An 18591-nucleotide genomic window follows, 5' to 3' on the forward strand; every position below is an offset into this window, starting at 1 on the left:
GGTCCCTCAAACCGTTTGGACTGCGTCCCATTGGCCAGATTGCACCCAGCTTTGAGGGACCTGCCAATCGAGTGTTGTGGCTGACCAATTGTAAAGGTAAAGGTAAAGGTACCCCTGCCCGTACGGGCCAGTCTTGCCAGACTCTGGGGTTGTGCGCCCATCTCACTCAAGAGGCCAGGGGCCAGCGCTGTCCGGAGACACTTCCGGGTCACGTGGCCAGCGTGACATCGCTGCTCTGGCGAGCCAGAGCTGCACACGGAAACGCCGTTTACCTTCCCGCTAGAAAGCGGTCCCTATTTATCTACTTGCACCCGAGGGTGCTTTCGAACTGCTAGGTTGGCAGGCGCTGGGAACGAGCAACGGGAGCGCACCCCGCTGCGGGGATTCGAACTGCCGACCTTTCGATCGGCAAGCCCTAGGCGCTGAGGCTTTAACCCACAGCGCCACCCGCGTCCCGCGTACCAATTGTACCCACCCACAATACAGGGTGTCGGTTTTCCAGGTCTCACCACAATGTGTGCCCTCCATTTACAGAAAGTGTGTGCTGCATATCTCTTGTCGCTGGCCATGTCTGTGGAGGATGGCAGAATTCTTCCCTGCAATGGTCTCAGTTCCACAACCCACATACATCTGTGACATCCGGAACTGGAGGAGCTGTCAGCCAGCAAATGTAAAGAGCTGGCTCTGTCAAAGGGCTTAAAATGCAACATCAGTTGCAAAGAGACAAAGATATCTGCAAGTGCCAAATGCCAATCCTAACATAAAAGTGGTATAGATTTGAGATGGATTTCTTGATGAAAGGAAAGGAAATTATACACAAAGGTGTGTTTATGTGTCAGTGAATGAAAACAAAGAGTGAGCTAATATTTTAAGAACAGACATCGAAAACAAGAGGAGGATGAATGGTCTGAACAACGGAAATCTACTTTTTTTTGGTATGAAATTGTGGGAGATAATCTCATCTGTCCAGCAAGGGCAGTAATGCAAAGTGTTGGCTTTAAGAATAATGCTGGTATATAGGAAAGGTTTTAGAAAAAAGCTAGGGAGAAACTGACAAGTAAAGATGAGGAAAATATCAAGGAGCAACCCAGACCTTTTAAATCCATGAGATTTGTTTTATTCCACTTACAGTTTGGTGACAGTACGGAAAGAACTATGAGGCTATGTTTTCAGGATCACTGTTCTGGCAGGTTATTTTCATTTGTATAGTATGTCTCTTGCTCACACAGCACTATGTTCTGAACAACATTATTTTAAACACTGCTACCAACAGGCTGTGGAAGTAACACAGGCCCACTTTTTATGCTGAGGCTATTTTAGTAAAGATAGCTGTTTTTTAGAAAATGAATCATTATTTCTGGAGCACTCTCATGTTTTCACACTGAAAACCTTGTCTCACAACCCGCTCCAACAAAAACCACTTTGAATAGCAGCATTCATTTACTCCAGACCTCTTTTTATTTTAATGAAAACTTCAACAACCTCAGATATGCAGATGACACAACCTTGATGGCAGAAAGTGAGGAGGAATTAAAGAACCTTTTATTGAGGGTGAAAGAGGAGAGCGCAAAATATGGTCTGAAACTCAACATCAAAAAAATGAAGATCATGGCCACTGGTCCCATCACCTCCTGGCAAATAGAAGGGGAAGAAATGGAGGCAGTGAGAGATTTTACTTTCTTGGGCTCCATGATCACTACAGATGGTGACAGCAGTCACGAAATTAAAAGATGCCTGCTTCTATAAACCTAGACAGCATCTTAAAAAGCAGAGACATCACCTTGCCGACAAAGGTCCGTATAGTTAAAGCTATGGTTTTCCCAGTAGTGATGTATGGGAGTGAGAGCTGGACCATAAAGAAGGCTGATCGCCGAAGAATGGATGCTTTTGAATTATGGTGCTGGAGGAGACTCTTGAGAGTCCCATGGACTGCAAGAAGATCAAACCTATCCATTCTGAAGGAAATCAGCCCTGAGTGCTCACTGGAAGGACAGAACGTGAAGCTGAGGCTCCAATACTTTGGCCACCTCATGAGAAGAGAAGATTCCCTGGAAAAGACCCTGATGCTGGGAAAGATGGAGGGCACAAGGAGAAGGGGGCGACAGAGGACAAGATGGTTGGACAGTGTTCTGGAAGCTACCAGCATGAGTTTGACCAAACTGCGTGAGGCAGTGGAAGACAGAAGTGCCTGGCGTGCTCTGGTCCATGGGGTCATGAAGAGTCAGACATGACTAAACGACTAAACAACAACACCTTACCAGCTCCCTCACTGCATCATTTATTCTGTTATCACCAGGTTGGGCATTGCTTTCCTTTTGGGTGAAGACAGAGGCAAAGGAGGTGTTGAACGGTTCTGCCTTCTCTCTTTTACCCAATAGCATTTCTCCGTCTTTTCCACTTGCCTACTCTTCCTCTTACTTCAGACACGGCCAAAGAAACCTTTATTATTATTTTTGACTTCTCTTGCAAGCCTGAGCTCATTCTGAGCTTAAGCCAACCTGACCTTCACCCTGCAACTGTTGGCTACTTGTGTATACTCCTCCTTTGCGATTTCCCCTTTCTTCCATTTCTTATACATGCCCTTATTAAATCTCAGCTCATCTGTAAGCTCCTTATGCAGCCACACCGGTTAACACTGCAGACCCGAGTTAGGTTTCGTAGGCTGCATAAATTCCATATTTCCCTCCTTTCCTTCCTACACACAACCTGCTTTTCCCTTGCTCTTTTCCCTTGCCTGCAGACTCTTTTCCCTTGCCTGCAGGGACTCTTCCATGGAATGTTCCAGAAACATTACATAGTACCTACCTACTCAGATTTCTTCCTTTTGGCCGTGAAAACCTCTGGGCATTCTTTTGGGATGAGTGCAGTCTTTGGATTTGCAATTGCAGCATCTATGGGAAAAGAAAAAAGATACAAATGTTAGGTTTGTTGGAAAAATCCTAAATCTTTCTCTTTAAAGTAGGCATAGGCAAACTCCGGCCCTCCAGATGTTTGGGACTACAATTCCCATCATCCCTGACCACTGGTCCTGTTAGCTGAGGGATGATGGGAGTTGTAGCCCCAAAACATCTGGAGGGCCGAGTTTGCCTATGCCTGCTTTAACAGGCTTGCCTAAGGAGGACGAGGGGGAGGAGGACCAGGGTCATTGGAATGTGAATGTATGGTTATCAGAACGTTATCTTGACCTGGCAGGGCCCTCTGAAATCTAGATTGGCAAGCCTGTGAATCATCGGACAGACTTTGGGAATGTTTTCAACGGAGGTGTGGAAATGGCGTCTTTCCTTTATGTGATATGACTATTGGAGAGTGTAAAACCCACACAGGAGATGTTTGTCTTTCACCCGCTTGTGAAGATGATCAGAGATCACAAAGAAAGGGATATATGATGATAACAACAAGAAGATGAAGAAAATAACAAAAAGACTATCTGGACAGAACTGGATAGAACTGTTTAATCAAAGCGGCAGCAAGAGTGATGTTTGGACCCCTTTCGGAGCTTGAAGCATGGGTATCCCCAACAAAAATTTTAAAAATTTGGCTGTATAATTTGGAATTAATGTGATTTGGAATTAATGTGATTTGATTGGCCTGTTAATTATTTTTTAAAAAAGAGTTTGCCTATGCCTGCTTTAAAGCTGGGTTGTATAATGTTAACTATACAGAGGCAAAGAAAACATTCTACAATAAGCATTTAAAGAGCTAACTGTAGAAGAAATATCTCAGTTTCCTGCTGAGTTGAAGAGGAAAATCTAAGGAGATTTGTCATGAATAACTGCTTTCCAGTGCCGTCTTGTGTGGGTGGTTGTTCTACCAACCCCAAAATAAAGAATAAAATGGGTGAATGCTGAAGAGGTTTCAAAAGATGGGTTCATCTACTTCCTCTGTCTCCCCCCAAAAGTGTGCCAGGCTTCTGCTGTGCTTCACCCTATTATTATCGTCACTCTTCCTGATGTAGAACAGAATGTCCCCATTTTCATCTGAGGAATGTCGGAGGTTATGGATAACGTCACCAGACATTGCCACGGTTCAATAAACCAAGAGGGTTAAATGGGAAAGTGGAAAAGGTAAATCTAAAAGTAATTCACTGAGTAGCTCCTTAGCAGCGGTCGAGTGAAGAGTGAGTACAACTGCAATCGTGTTCAAAATGGGCCTTTCAAAACCTGTGCTGCCTTCCACCTCTCTTTATCTAAGGGCTGCCTAGTTTCTATTTATTCCTGTTCTCCACTTAGCAAAGTTGTAGTGCCTAAGGATAGAGGCTAGTAAAAGCTAGCTGCAGTAAATGTGCATGGAAGATCAGTCATGAAACCTGCAAGCATCTCATCTGAATGCCTACAAGCTCTTCCCAAAATCCAAGTTACCAGATACAGACAGAGATGGCTTACTAAACCCAGCTATCGATAGCAGCCTTTTTCTCCCCTCCCCTGGCCATTTTTCTTAAACATCTAGTCTGGGTATTGGGGAACTCAAACACTTGTATGGTTGGCCTAATAAGGATATAGCCCTAATATGGATTTTTCTTCCTTTAGAGCTACTTAAACTCTTTTTCTTTGCTTTATGAATACTAGCTGAGCCCTCAAACAAATTAAGGCCTGGGGGCAGAGAGGGAGGGGGGAGGCTCAATAATGCTGGAGAAACTGAGGCTGAAATTAACATTCTGTACATGCAATCGGGGGTTGCTTCTTTGCTTTTTGTAAGGAAGAGGACAGTCTTCAAGGAAATAACAGAACCTTACGACCTTAAAACACGTCTTGTATGTTATTCCGGCTAATAAAAGACTGTTATATAAACACTCTCAGCCTCTGCCTTGAATATCTTGTGCTGCATTGTTCATTAACAGTACTTAATGAATTCATATAATGGGCTTTTGAGACTGTTCGCATCTGATCAGTACAACTGCTGCAAGACTCTACTTAAGCCAATTTTATAGCCATAGAATGGTAGTGTTGGAAGGGATCTCGAGGGTCATTTAGTCCAACCCCTTGCAATTAAGGAATCTCAACTGAAGCATCTCTGACAGATGGCCATCTAACCTCTGCTTAAAAACCTCCAAGGAAGGAGAGTCCATCACCTCCCAAGAGAAACTGTTCCACTGTTTAACAGCTCTTATTATCAGAAAGTACCGTATTTTTTGCCCTATAGGACGCACTTTTTCCCCTCCAAAAATGAAGGGGAAATGTGTGTGCATCCTGTGGGGTGAATGCAGGCTTTCGCTGAAGCCTGGAGAACGAGAGGGGTCGGTGCGCACCGACCCCTCTCTCTCTCCAGGCTTCGCAGACCTCTCCGCAAGCAGCAGGAGCCAGTGCTGGGCTCCCACGGCTTGCAGAGAGCTGCCTGTTTGGGGACTGGGGTCGGGGGAAGCTCGGGCCTCCCCCTCCCCAGCTCCGCGCCTGGGAGGGGAAATATTTTTCCCCCTTTATTTCCCCCCCCCAAAAAACTAGGTGCGCCTTATGGGACGGTGTGTCCTATAGGGCGAAAAATACGGTACATCCTGGTGTTTAGTCAGAATCTCTTTTCTTGTATGTTGGATCCATTGGTTCGGGTCCTACCATCCAGAGCAGGAGAAGACAAGCTTGCTCCATCATCCATGTGACACCCCTTTAGTTATTTGAAGATGACTACCCTATCTACTCTCAGTCTCTTCTTCTCCAGGGTAAACATATGCAGCTCCCTCAACTGTTCCTGATGAGGCTTAGATTCCAGGCCCTTGATCATCTTGGTTGCCCTCCTCTGCACATGTTCCAGCGTGTCAATATCCTTCTTAAATTGAGGTGCCCAGAACTGGACACAGTACTCCAGGTGTGGTCTGACCAAGACAGAATAGAGCGGTTCCATTCCTTCCCTCAATTTGGACACTACCCTTCTGTTGATGTAGCCTACATCAGCACTAGCTTTTTTGCTAATGCTTTTTCGATCGCAAGGTTGCTTGGTCCCTGCTCCTGCCAACCTAGCAGTTTGAAAGCACATCAAAGTGCAAGTAGATAAATAGGTACAGCTCTGGCGGGAAGGTAATCGGTGTTTCTGTGCGCTGCTCTGGTTCACCCAGCACACACACAACCACCAATACACAAACTGTTTTTGGCCCTGGAAGGGGGCAGAATGGGGCAGGCTTATACCAGCCCCATCGACATGTGCAGTGTGTCAGAACGCAACTCCCACGCAAACTAGAAGTTGCCTGTAGTCACGACGGCCTAAATCTATAAATCCTTATCATTTGGAGTAGCCTATTTATATCTGTGAAGCTTGTCCACAGCAGACACAATAAGCTAATAACCCTGTGGCACATAGAACACAAAAGGTCCCGTGTTCCATCTCTGACATCTCTTGTTAAAAGAAGAAATCATAGCAAAGGCCGTCTAGAGGTCTGCAGTGCTTGGCCAAACGCACGATGCTGGGAGTGATAAACCAATTCACATGGCAGCAGCCCCTTTCCCTTGCCATAGCTTGGATTTGAGGACGGATCCATAAAGGGGATCTCCCAACCCCCAGGACTATTTGCATTGCAAAGGCTTAATCATTAAGTCCCGTTTTAGAACAATTGCAAATTGCCATGATCATCTTCCACATCAGTAGCTATGACTCGTTCATGCATTTTAAAAAACTGCTTTGGAAAAAGTTCCCATTCAGGAAACATGCTGAACATCTGTTGTCTAGGTATTCATTAGTTCTGTCTGCTCTGCTTTTGGCTAATTGCCTGGGAGTGAAGTTCGGGCATAGCTGGAGATACAAGGGAGCATTGGTATTAGTTGCAAAGACCCTGCTACACATTGAGAAGAAGAAAAGAGAAAAGGTGTTGTCAAGAATAGGGCTTCTCTAACAAACTTTATTTACTGGAGCCTGTTATCTTCTGTTTGCTTACAATCCTCGCTTGTGCAACTGATAGCAGAAAGTGTATTTAATACCTACTCAGTGCTAATATGCTGCAGTATGCATGGCTGCTTAATTTAATTTATCTCTGATTAAGCCTATTATGTTTGAGATCACTTTACAAAAGAGACTTCCTTTTGCCAGCTGTAAGCTTATTTGAATTGTAATATAAGTTAATAACGTGTGAAATAACTAGTGATGCCTGCCTCCTAAATGTTAATTTTAGCAAACTACTTCCTAAGTTTGTGCACATATACAGATCATTCATTGCTGTGTACAAAGGATGGTTGTTGGACATAAAACAATGTACATTTCATAAAGGCTGCGAGTGAAGGAAAGTTACTTCTGAACTGCAGCCAAACAGAGACCAGAGATTACAGCCTGCATAGTATGGGTCATGCCCACCCAGCGACCATTCTTACTGGCGAGGACTCGAGTGATGCCAACGGAGGCGAGCTGACATTCGCCACACAGAAGGAAGATTGCTGGGGAACCCAGAACCTCTCAATGTGCATTTCACTCAGGTGGCGTCATGGAAGTGAGATTGTACAGTTGGTAAACCAGAGACACACAGGCTCAGAGTTTTGAGGACTTCTGAGGTGGTTATGTGTGGATGGGGCACTTGGTGTACCTATCACAATTGCCAAAGAGTTACCGTATTTTTCACTGCGTAAGACGCACTTTTTTCTTCCTAAAAAGTAAGGGGAAATGTCTGTGCGTCTTATGGAGCAAAGGCGTGGTCCCTGGAGCTGAATTGCCCAGGGGCGAAAAGCAGATCATGCTCTTTTTTTTTGAAAGAGGGAAGTGGGTGTTGAAACAAAGCCGCTAATGGGCAAGCGATCGGGGAGGGAGATAAGGGACACTAGCAATAAAGGAGGCTGCCTGGGAGGAGGGAGGTAAAGACAGCAAACTTGCAAGGAGAGGAGACAGGAAGACTAAAGCAATGAGGGGAGAAATTAGAAGAAAAGGAGGAGCAAAAAAACTGCTCCAGCTAAGGAAAAGACACTTAAGGCAAACAAGAGGGAAGGGAGAGTTGAAAGGAAGCAGCTGGTCGCTAAGTGATCAGGAGGGAGATAAGGGATGCTAGAGATAAAGGAGGCTGCCTGGGAGGGGGAGTTAAAAGCCCATGGATCCTCAGGATTTTTGTATTGGGTAACCCCAAATTCACCATCAGATCACATAGCATGTCGATGGCTACAGCCTACACCAAAAAAATCACGCACCCACTGTTTCATTCAGAATATTTTTTTCCTTTGTTTTCCTCCTCTAAAAACTAGGTGCATCTTATGGTCAGGTGCGTCTTATGGAGCGAAAAATACGGTATGTGGTGCCACAAAGGTCATAAGAACATGAGAATATGGTAAGTGCCTGTTGGATCAGGCCAATGTCCCAACCTGTTCTTATGGTGCCCAAACAGATGCTTGTGGGAACCCATGATTTGAGCACAGAGGTGACTGGAACAAACAGAGGCAGAGGCAGAGGCAGACTCTAATCATCTCCTAATGCTGGGATTACAGACACTTCAGGTTACAAACGCTTCAGGTTACAGACTCTGCTAACCCAGAAATAGTACATCAGGTTAAGAACTTTGCTTCAGGATGAAAACAGAAATCATGTGGCGGCGGCGGCGGAGCAGCGACGGGAGGCCCCATTAGCTAAAGTGGTGCTTCAGGTTAAGAACAGTTTCAGGTTAAGAATGGACCTCTGGAATGAATTAAGTTCTTAACCTGAGGTACCACTGTACCGGGAAAACTACTTCAGGTTTTCTCTCCACACACACACACACCCCAACACAACCACACAAAGAGCAACCTTTTCTTTCTGGCTTTGGACAGAGTTAGTCTGACTTGCAAGGATAAAGAACACCTCTTGCTGGTTGGCATCCAAGAAATCAGCTGGAAGTTATCCAATACAAAACCACCCAAGAATTTGATGTAAAAACATCAGCAGAGCATCATGCAAACAAGTCAAATGGCTGCAGGTAGTTTCTGTACCCTGGTCTGAACGATAATATGAAAATCCAGTGATCTCCCAGCACATTAGGCAGAGCAATTATTATAATGAGGTAAGTTTAAAAGTCGCACAAAAGATTAATACATACTAATAGGCTGAGTAGGACAACTTTAAGAGAACTCTTTTTGAAGTGCTTCTCAAGTTAGTGCTTATGCACACATCTTTGTGTAGCGCTGCTTTCTCCAGGGAAAAGAGCTCTTGAGCACTCAGTCGGAACAAATGGCAATGCGGGTTCTCTCCAGATTGATGTTTGCTCCAATTTAGAGCTAAAAAGCGGGTTTTCCCTGGGAAAGGATTGGGGCAAGGGGGGAACTGCTTGGACTCATGCCTAGAAAGTGTGGGTCAAGAGGAAAACCACATGGACCCATAGTTTCTAGGATTGGAAGTGTAAACGAGCCCTATATTCTCTCATTACTTTAGAACTTCTATTTCCCTGTGTACAATTGTTGTTGTTATTGTTGTTTAGTCGTTTAGTCGTGTCCGACGCTTCGTGACCCCCTGGACCAGAGCACACAAGGCAATTCTGTCTTCCACTGCCTCCTGCAGTTTGGTCAAACTCATGTTTGTAGTTTCGAGAACACTGTCCCACCATCTCGTCCTCTGTCGTCCCCTTCTCCTTGTGCCCTCCATCTTTCCCAACATCAGGGTCTTTTCCAGGGAGTCTTCTCTTCTCATGAGGTGGCCAAAGTATTGGAGCCTCAGCTTCAGGATCTGTCCTTCCAGTGAGCACTCAGGGCTGATTTCCTTCAGAATGGATAGGTTTGATCTTCTTGTGTACAATTATATGGGCTGAAACCACGAGAAAGATCAATGTGGAAACATTGGGGGTGTGGGGGGTGTATGGGTGTGGGTGTGGGTGTTTGAGCACAGAGAAATGGGCTTTTGTTTCCCTTTGCTTCCCTTGGCCCCCTATGATGCAGATTTAATTTGCGCAAGTGTTGCCAAATACTTCAAGGCCCATTGCTTCCAGTCATCCTCTATAGTTGCAGTCCAGATGTCGCACAAATATTTTCCCCCAGGCTTAAATCTCAGCATGCAATGAAGCAGAAGTGGAGCTTCTGTGGCCTATCGGACATTGTGGATTGTATCTCCCAATACACCTGGCCATTGACCCTGCTGGCTGGGGCTGAGGGGAGTTTAGAGACCAATAATCATAATAATAATAATAATTTATTATTTGCACCCCGCCCATCTGGCTGGGTTTCCCCAGCCACTCTGGGCGGCTTCCACAAAGACCAAAAATACACTAATATGTCATACATTAAAAACTTCCCTGAACAGGGCTGCCTTAAGATGTCTTCTGAATGTCAGGTAGTTGTTTATCTATTTACATCTGGTGGGAGGGCGTTCCACAGGGAGGGCGCCACTACCGAGAAGGCCCTCTGCCTGGTTCCCTGTAGCTTTGCTTCTCGCAATGAGGGAACCGCCATTGCGGTGCTGGACCTCAGCATCCGGGCAGAATGATGGGGGTGGAGACGCTCCTTCAGGTATACTGGACCGAGGCCGTTTAGGGCTTTAAAGGTCAGCACCAACATGTTGAATTGTGCTCAGAAACGTCCTGGGAGCCAATGTAGGTCTTTCAAGACCGGTGTTACGTGGTCTCGGTAGCTGCCCCCAGTCACCAGTCTAGCTGCCGCATTCTGGATTACCGTAGTCACCCCACGAAGGGCCGTCATTTCACCTCCACTGGCTGCACTACAGTATTCATGGTGCAGGTTCTGGCAGCCAACATCACCTTCTGCACAACTATGGCTGTTGGCCAAAAGAGGGAGGTGCATGTGGCTTATTCTTAGGTGCTTGCAATGTGGTTGACCATTGGAAAGTGCTGCAAAGCCAGGCGGACTCCGCAAAGGGGCCGGCTGGATTTCACATGGCTTCATAAATCAACCAAAGCTGCCCTAAGCTCTTTCACCTAAGCATTATTTTCTTCTTTACAATAAATAAAGGTAAAGGGACCCCTGACCATTAGGTCCAGTCGTGGCCGACTCTGGGGTTGCGGCGCTCATCTCGCTTTATTGGCCGGGGGAGCCAGGGTACAGCTGGTCATGTGGCCAGCATGACTAAGCCTCTTCTGGTGAACCAGAGCAGCGCATGGAAACGCCGTTTACCTTCCCGCTGGAGTGGTACCTATTTATCTACTTGCACTTTGACGTGCTTTCAAACTGCTAGATTGGCAGGAGCAGGGACCGAGCAACGGGAGCTCACCCCGTCATGGGGATTCGAACCACCGACCTTCTGATCGGCAAGTCCTAGGCTCTGCGGTTTAACCCACAGCGCCACCCACGTCCCTTTTACAATAAATAATGATCTCTTATTACCTTCCTTGTCCACCTAGTCTCATATGCTAAACTATGGACTGTTTACAAATGTGCGGCTTTCCACCCACATTCTAGATCATGTTCCACTAAGGACTACTGCAGCCTTCCCCATTCAATGAGAACACAAACACCTTTTGACATCAATTTATGGAACAGCCCCTCTGGCTGGGAATGATCATTCTAGCGCATTATCACATATGCAGGATACTGGAGGAGATTACAATATGTCTATTTCACTGATAGGGACTTCGACTGAGCAGTAAAAGCAACAGAAAGCACTTGGTCTTTCTCAGTTTTGCAGTCTCTGAGGATTAAGTGAATACTACACAGTGGTGAACCCAGAACATTAAAGTTGCTACTTTGTCGGGCACAAGGAATGAGTGTGCTGATGTCTGCTTATATAGAGCTCCACTAGAATGCAACAGTAACCATTTTCTGTAACTATCCAATCACTGAACGTCACTTTCAATCCCTTATTTGCATATGTGGACCTGAGTGAAAACTATCTATGGTATTCCCCTGCTGGCCCAGGGTGAGAACTTCAGTACATAACAGGCTGTAGGGACCAGGTTGACAACACTCTGGAAGGCTCACTGCCCCCCACTCCCAAGTCTTTCCAGTCTTTTTTTTTTTTTAATAAAATTTTTATTAAGATTTTTACATTACAAAATAGAAAAAGAAAAAAAGAAAAAGTACAAAATAAAAGTTGTTAAAAACAATCAATCTTTTCATCACATTATTTTTCATTTACTTGTTTCTCGGACCTCCCTTTTTTGTATTCCAATTCAATTTATTAGCTCAGCAGTTTCTTTCCCTCTTTATTCTACCCAGATCTTTAATCTTAAATTATTATAACCTTGAATTTTTACTTATAAAAAACCATTTTTTCATATTCTTTTGTACCATTACAGCTAGAAACCACTTAATTTCAATCCCACATCATTCTAAGATTCATTAATTTTACAATGTCTCTGTAGATAGTCTTTAAATTTCTTCCAGTCTTCTTCCACTGACTCTTCTCCCTGTTCTCAGATCCTGCCAGTCATTTCCGCCAATTCCATGTAATCCATCACCTTCATCTGCCATTCTTCCAGAGTGGGTAAATCTTGTGTCTTCCAATATGTTGCAATAAGTATTCTTGCTGCTGTTGTACAGTATCAAGTCCTTCCAGTCTAGAGGACATTGCTTTACTCCTCAGATTTGGAAGGCTTACTCACAGAATAAGGCCCCATCACCCCCATGCTGCTAGTAATGTTAAAATGTTTAAACACATGTTTAAAAACACACCGTAAAACCTAAAACCTCCTTGTTACTTAAAACTGTCCGTTTTTCCCCCTGACCCTTAAGAAACTGGAACAATTTACTCTTCACTAAATATTTAAATATTAAAATGTGAGGGAAAACACACATCTTTTCTGCTAGACAAAATGTTTATAGTTCCATGGCTCTATAGGACATGGATACGGAGATTGGTTTATTTTGCTATATGTCTACGATTGCTGGCGGCTGCCTTGAACATGTCTTGTCAGAAGGATGGGAAACAGGTTTAACTTAATAACTAATAAGTTAAAGTACACCTCTCTTGGAGATATTTCTATTAGATCACTGTCCTCCTGAGGGATGGATGTGCAGGTGTACCTGAATGGAATGAAAGATTATGAGTTCTTGGAATGGAGGGATGAGTGTGTTTGTGTGTGCAAAAGAGAGAAAGTGTAATAGTGTTTAGCTTAGTTTTAGAAGTTACGTTCTTAATAATGTTTTATAGATTATAAATGTTTTATTGATGATTTGTTTATTATATAGTAGGACGTACGCTGTTATTGTGATGTATAGCCTATTTTTTTAGTTGCTGGTTTGCTAATAGTGTTTCATAGAATGCAATTATTTTACTGATGTTTAGTTAATTATATTATATGATTTATGCTGTGCTTGTGGTGTTTTGTCAGGTTATTGTTTTTAAGTTGCTTTGGGATTCATGTGAATGGAAAGTGGCGTATAAGTGCAATCGATCGATCAATCAATCAATCAGACACAAACATTTAAGTAAAGGCAATGGCCAATTTGTTCCTGACCCCTGCACATTCACAAGCCCACACCACCGTTACACCCCGTTTTGCCCCACCCCCACCCCACCTTACCACCCCCTGTCCCACCCCCTTTTCCAGCCACTTCTGGCTCACCGCAATACGCATGTCCGTGTTCCCATGTCAATTAAAAGGTAAAGGTAAAGGTACCCCTGCCCGTACGGGCCAGTCATGTCCGACTCTGGGGTTGAGCGCCCATCTCACTTAAGAGGCCGGGGGCCAGCGCTGTCCGGAGACACTTCCGGGTCACGTGGCCAGCATGACAAGCTGCATCTGGCGAGCCAGCACAGCACACAGAAACGCCGTTTACATTCCCGCTAGTAAGCGGTCCCTATTTATCTACTTGCACCCGGGGGTGCTTTCGAACTGCTAGGTTGGCAGGCAATGGGACTGAATGACGGGAGCACACCCCGCTGCGGGGATTCGAACCGCCGACCTGACGACCGGCAAGTCCTAGGCGCTGAGGTTTTACCCACAGCGCCACCCGCGTCCCATCCCCATGTCAATTGGACATGCGTAAGTCGGTCGTTGCCTGTGCTTAATTACTTTCAAGGGACAGGTGGTCTCCCGTGGAGACAGAAGGGAGTGGATCCTACCATTCTTCCATAAGGCTCTCCCACAAGCTGGAAGGCCAGTTTGCTACAGTGTCTAGGGTGATTCATTCACACTTTAGAAACTGTATTTTAACAGTTCTGCATCTCCATTCTTTCTATCAATCAGTTATACAGAACCTAGAGCTGCTACATAATAAGCATTCTTAAGCACACTTCCTACTTAAATTTAACATAAAAAGGATTGGGAGTTTTGTTCACTTCAAAGGCGTTATTCTGACAAAGGCCTGAAAACTGAATTTGTGAATCAAAAAAAGCTCCCCAGTGTCTTTCCCCCTATTTCTAATGCAAAGCAGTGTGATAGAGCTGATATTGTGACAATCCTCAAACCTTTTCCTTCAAAAGGAAGTCAAAGGGAACTATTCCAGAGTAAGAATTTAGAGGATTGCTGCCTAAAGCAGTTAAACTTATTCTGTGATGAAAAAGAATTTAGATTAGCATAAAAGCAAGTAAATGTTTAAGCAACCCAAGGAAACCTTGGGTACAACTGTATCTGCAGTGTCTCATTATAAAGCCCTAGCGAAAGAAATATAAGAAATATAAATGCACATTCTCTCTTATCTCGAACTCTGTTTAGATTTTTCCCAAAGACCCATCAAGACTCTGTTGACACAGACAGCGTTCCTTTCTTATCTGGCAAAAAAGACAATACTTGCAATACTCCCACTACATCTGAACTACTGGAGCAAGTCAAACTACAGTGACTTTTGGTTGCAGCAACGACATGACGGATGTTTGCTTGACCCTCTGCCAAAGCACTGAAGGGATGAACAGAGAAGCTGAGGTTTGCCCTGCCTTCTGCCACTGCCATCTGCACATGTCATGCTGCCCACCCGTTGCACGTTTGAGGGTCTTGTGAAGATGCAACTGTGTCTGCACATTTCTCCATAACAGGGGAGCACCATCAAACACACTTTTAGTGTGTAATGAGGAGGGAGGTGTTCCAGTAAACCAAGGGTCAGCAACCTTTTCCAGCCATGGGCCGGTCCACCGTTCCTCAAACCATGCAGTGGGCTGGACTATATTTTGGAGAGAAAAGTATGAACGAATTCCTATGCCCCACAAATAACCCAGAGGTGCATTTTAAATACAGTGGATTCTTGGGTTGTGAACATGATCCGTGTAGGATGCATGTTCGCAACCCGCAGCAGCGCGTCTGCGCACACGCGGGTTGCGATTCAGCGCATCTCTGCATGCGTGACCGCCGAAACCTGGAAGTAACCGGTTCCAGTACTTCCGGGTTTCAGTGGTCCATAACCCAAAACCTGAAGCGTTTGTAAGCCGAGGTATGACTATAAAAGGACACATGTAAAAACACCGGCCTTAGGTTGCCTACCCCTGCAGTAAACCTTGTGAGGAGGCAGCAGCGATGGTGTTGTGCCTCTGGGAGGCCCTAGGAAACTCCACCTGCAAGAAACAAGGTCTGGCTGGTGGCAGGTAACCAGAAAAATAAATGAAAAGAGGCTATGGGAATTATGGTTATATAATAGATGGATAGAGGTAAAAGATGCAGTAAACTTAAACTTAAATATGGAACCCATGGAGGGAGGGAAGAAGGTCTGAAGGTTCAAAAGAACCTTGTATTATAATGCTTGAAATGCTTTTGTTTTATATGTATAAAATTATCAAAAACCCAATAAAAATGGTATTGAAAAAATAGAAATGCTGAGAGAGAGGTACGACCTTGATTAGGAATCAGGAAGAGGAAAGCTGAGAGAAGCAGGAGAGGAGCTGCTGGGATGCGTTCAGTGGTGTAGCGTGGGGGGTGCAGGGGGGCCGGCCGCACCGGCCGCAACATCTGGGGGTTAGGGTTAGGGGGCGCAAATCCACGGGTTAGGGGGCGCAAATCCACGGGTTAGGGGGTGCAAATTACTTGCCTTGCCCCGGGTGCTGACAACCCACGCTACGCCACTGGATGCGTTCCATTCCACTTATGGAGTGAGCAACACGGGAATAGAGATGGTGAAAAATGTGGGGAGAAACGGGATCTGAAGGTGGAAGAAACGGGATTTGAAGGAGGAAGCATGCAGTGCTTAGAGGTGATAATAATGGGACTATAGAGTCAGAGTCTGTGACCAAGAGTCCCAGTGGTGCGCCGGGGGATTGGTGGAACACGAATAAACTAGGTACCAGGAAGCAGAATGAAGGACAAGCCCTGAAGAGACTTGCCAGTCAGGAGGGTGCCAGAGTTCTTGCAGCAACAGCCCTGGCCAGTATATTCTGATGTAAGTGTACAATGATGCTCTGAGGATTCTCCTAGAAGTGGCAGGTGGTGGAAAATCAAAGCTTCCTATCTAAGTCCTGGCTAGAAATATGCACATCAAAAAGACGAGTGCCTCCATGTTCTCCATAAGCTGCTCTGCTCACCACAGGTTTACCACATCACAGAGAATGGGCCTCAGCCTGCAATGGGCCTTAGTTTGTGTCTTTTTAAAAATATCTCTTTGATCATCTCAGGAATTGCAGAAGGAACTGCAGGGCCCTTTTTCTGACACATTTCAAATGATAAAATTTTACATTCGTTTTCTCTAAATTTGAGATCAAAGCTCTTTCAAAAAGGTGAGGATTTGACCAAAGTGCAGTGTTGACTATTACAGTTCGATCCTCTCCTTTTCTCGCTTCGCATGTCTGAGATGATGGGTTTTTTTATCCCTCTTACAGATCCATGTATGCGGGTTAACAAACAAAAGAATCAGCTTACAGTTTGCGTTTAAAAGCAGGGGGCTGAGTAAAGTTGAAATCCCATCTTAAGCAGTTTAACTGAAAGCATTGCAGTTAGCAGTTAGACTGGTCTCCCCCTTTGTCACCCCATTTATCAAAGAAGTAGGTTACAGACTGAAAAGTAAATTTAAAACATATACAGTATTTTTCGCTCTATAGGACACACTTTTTCCCCTCCAAAAATTAAGGGGAAATGTGATCCATGCCGCGCACTGTCTTGACTTATTTAGCCACGCGCAGCCCCTCCGGCAGGGAGAGGTTGCACATGGCTATGGCAGAAGCCAAGACAGCAAGCGGGATCCATCCCACTCGCTGTCTTGGCTTCTGCCATAGCCACGCGCAACCTCTCCCAGCTGGAGGGGCTGCGTGCGGCGGCTATGGCACAAGCCAAGCTTCTTCTTTGCCACGCACAACCTCTCCGGCAGGGAGAGGCTGCCCGCATTTATGGCTTCTTTAGGCCCGTGCAGCCTCTCCCGGCTGGAGAGGTTGCGTGCGGCTAAAGAGGAAGCCAAGACAGCCAGCGGGATGGATCCCGCTTGCTGTCTTGACTTCTTTGCTCTTTGGGGCTGGGGGGGGACCCGGGCTTCCCCTGGTAGCCCCAGCAGCTCTGGGAGAAGAAGCAGACAGACAAGATTTTTTTCTTCTTGATTTCCCCCTCTAAAAACTAGGTGCGCCTTATGGTCCGGTGCGCCTTATGGAGCGAAAAATACGGTAGTTTACTCACAGTCAAGCATTTGTCCTTAGCAGCAACAGCATTATTAGTAAATGCCGGTAACAGACTTGTGTTTACAGCAAAAACCGCTTCAGGCATACACCTGATGCTGCAGCAAGCGGACAGACATCAGTCTGCATGGCTGGTTGAAGGGGGTGGGGTGGAGAGAGAAAGAAGAGGAAATACTTATTTTACTTCTTCCCTCACAGGAGAGAAGAAATGACATCACAGAGACCCTTCTCTACAATTATGTTTCTATGGTCCGAGTCTGCCTATAAGCAATACGGTTCTATGGTCTTAACCCCTTCAGATGCTAACTAGCAAGAAGATGCATTGTTAGATTTGATTGCATATCTCCCACACATGAGATCAGACTTCTATTTTGCTTGTAATTAGAACCACATTTGCTACTGCAAAACTGAGCTACTAATCAACAGAATTATCAATTGGTAAAGACCGGGCTGGAATAGATTTATAGAGAAACCATTGACCCAAATGATACTTCAGTGGTACAATGTTTTGCGACCGGGATTCGTTCTGGAGCCCCGGCCGCTAGCCGAAAAGGACGCAGGGCAAAGTGCCGCGTCTGCGCACATGCGCGGAGCGGTTTGCGCTTCTGCGCATACGCGAGCGGCAAACCCAGAAGTAACCCGTTCCGGTACTTCCAGGTTTGCTGCGGACGTTTGCCGGAATGGACGCTAGATGAGGAGGACGTTCATGGAGGTATTACTGTACTGGTTAACTCTGAGAGACAGATAATAAATTGGAACTCCCTTGTCCACCGAAAAAACTCTATTTTCCAACACAACGAGAATTAGGGCATACCCTAAAGGTAAAGGGACCCCTGACCATTAGGTCCAGTCGTGGACAACTCTGGGGTTGAGGCGCTCATCTTGCTTTACTGGCTGAGGGAGCCAGTGTACAGCTTCCGGGTCATGTGGCCAGCAGGACTAAGCCGCTTCTGGCGAACCAGAGCAGAGCATGGAAACACCATTTACCTTCCCGCCGGAGCGGTACCTATTTATCTCCTTGCACTTTGATGTGCTTTCGAACTGCTAGGTTGGCAGGAGCAGGGACCGAGCAACGGGAGCTCATCCCTTCATGGGGATTCAAACCGCCAACCTTCTGATCGGCAAGCCCTAGGCTCTGTGGTTTAACCCACAGTGCCACCTGCGTCCCATGGGCACACTCTACCAAGTAATAATAATAATAAAAGTTTCTCCAAAAATCTCAAAGCCACACTCTCCCCTCTTCTACACAGTCTTCCA

At 45.5% G+C, this 18591-nt stretch overlaps 1 protein-coding gene across 10 annotated transcripts in view; it reads right to left on the reverse strand.

Moving 5' to 3' along the window:
• The window catches only part of ENOX1 (ecto-NOX disulfide-thiol exchanger 1), a 276927-nt gene that overhangs the window by 141950 nt on the left and 116386 nt on the right, over positions 1–18591 (reverse strand). For all 10 annotated transcript variants that reach the window (XM_083748441.1, XM_083748450.1, XM_083748449.1 and 7 more), the window contains one exon: positions 2806–2891. The gene's annotated coding sequence lies outside the window, so the exon portion shown is untranslated. The remainder of the gene's footprint in view (positions 1–2805; positions 2892–18591) is intronic.

Source organism: Podarcis gaigeae (genome assembly GCF_964106915.1).
Source record: "Podarcis gaigeae genome assembly, chromosome: 7".
NCBI classification, from domain to species: domain Eukaryota; kingdom Metazoa; phylum Chordata; class Lepidosauria; order Squamata; family Lacertidae; genus Podarcis; species Podarcis gaigeae.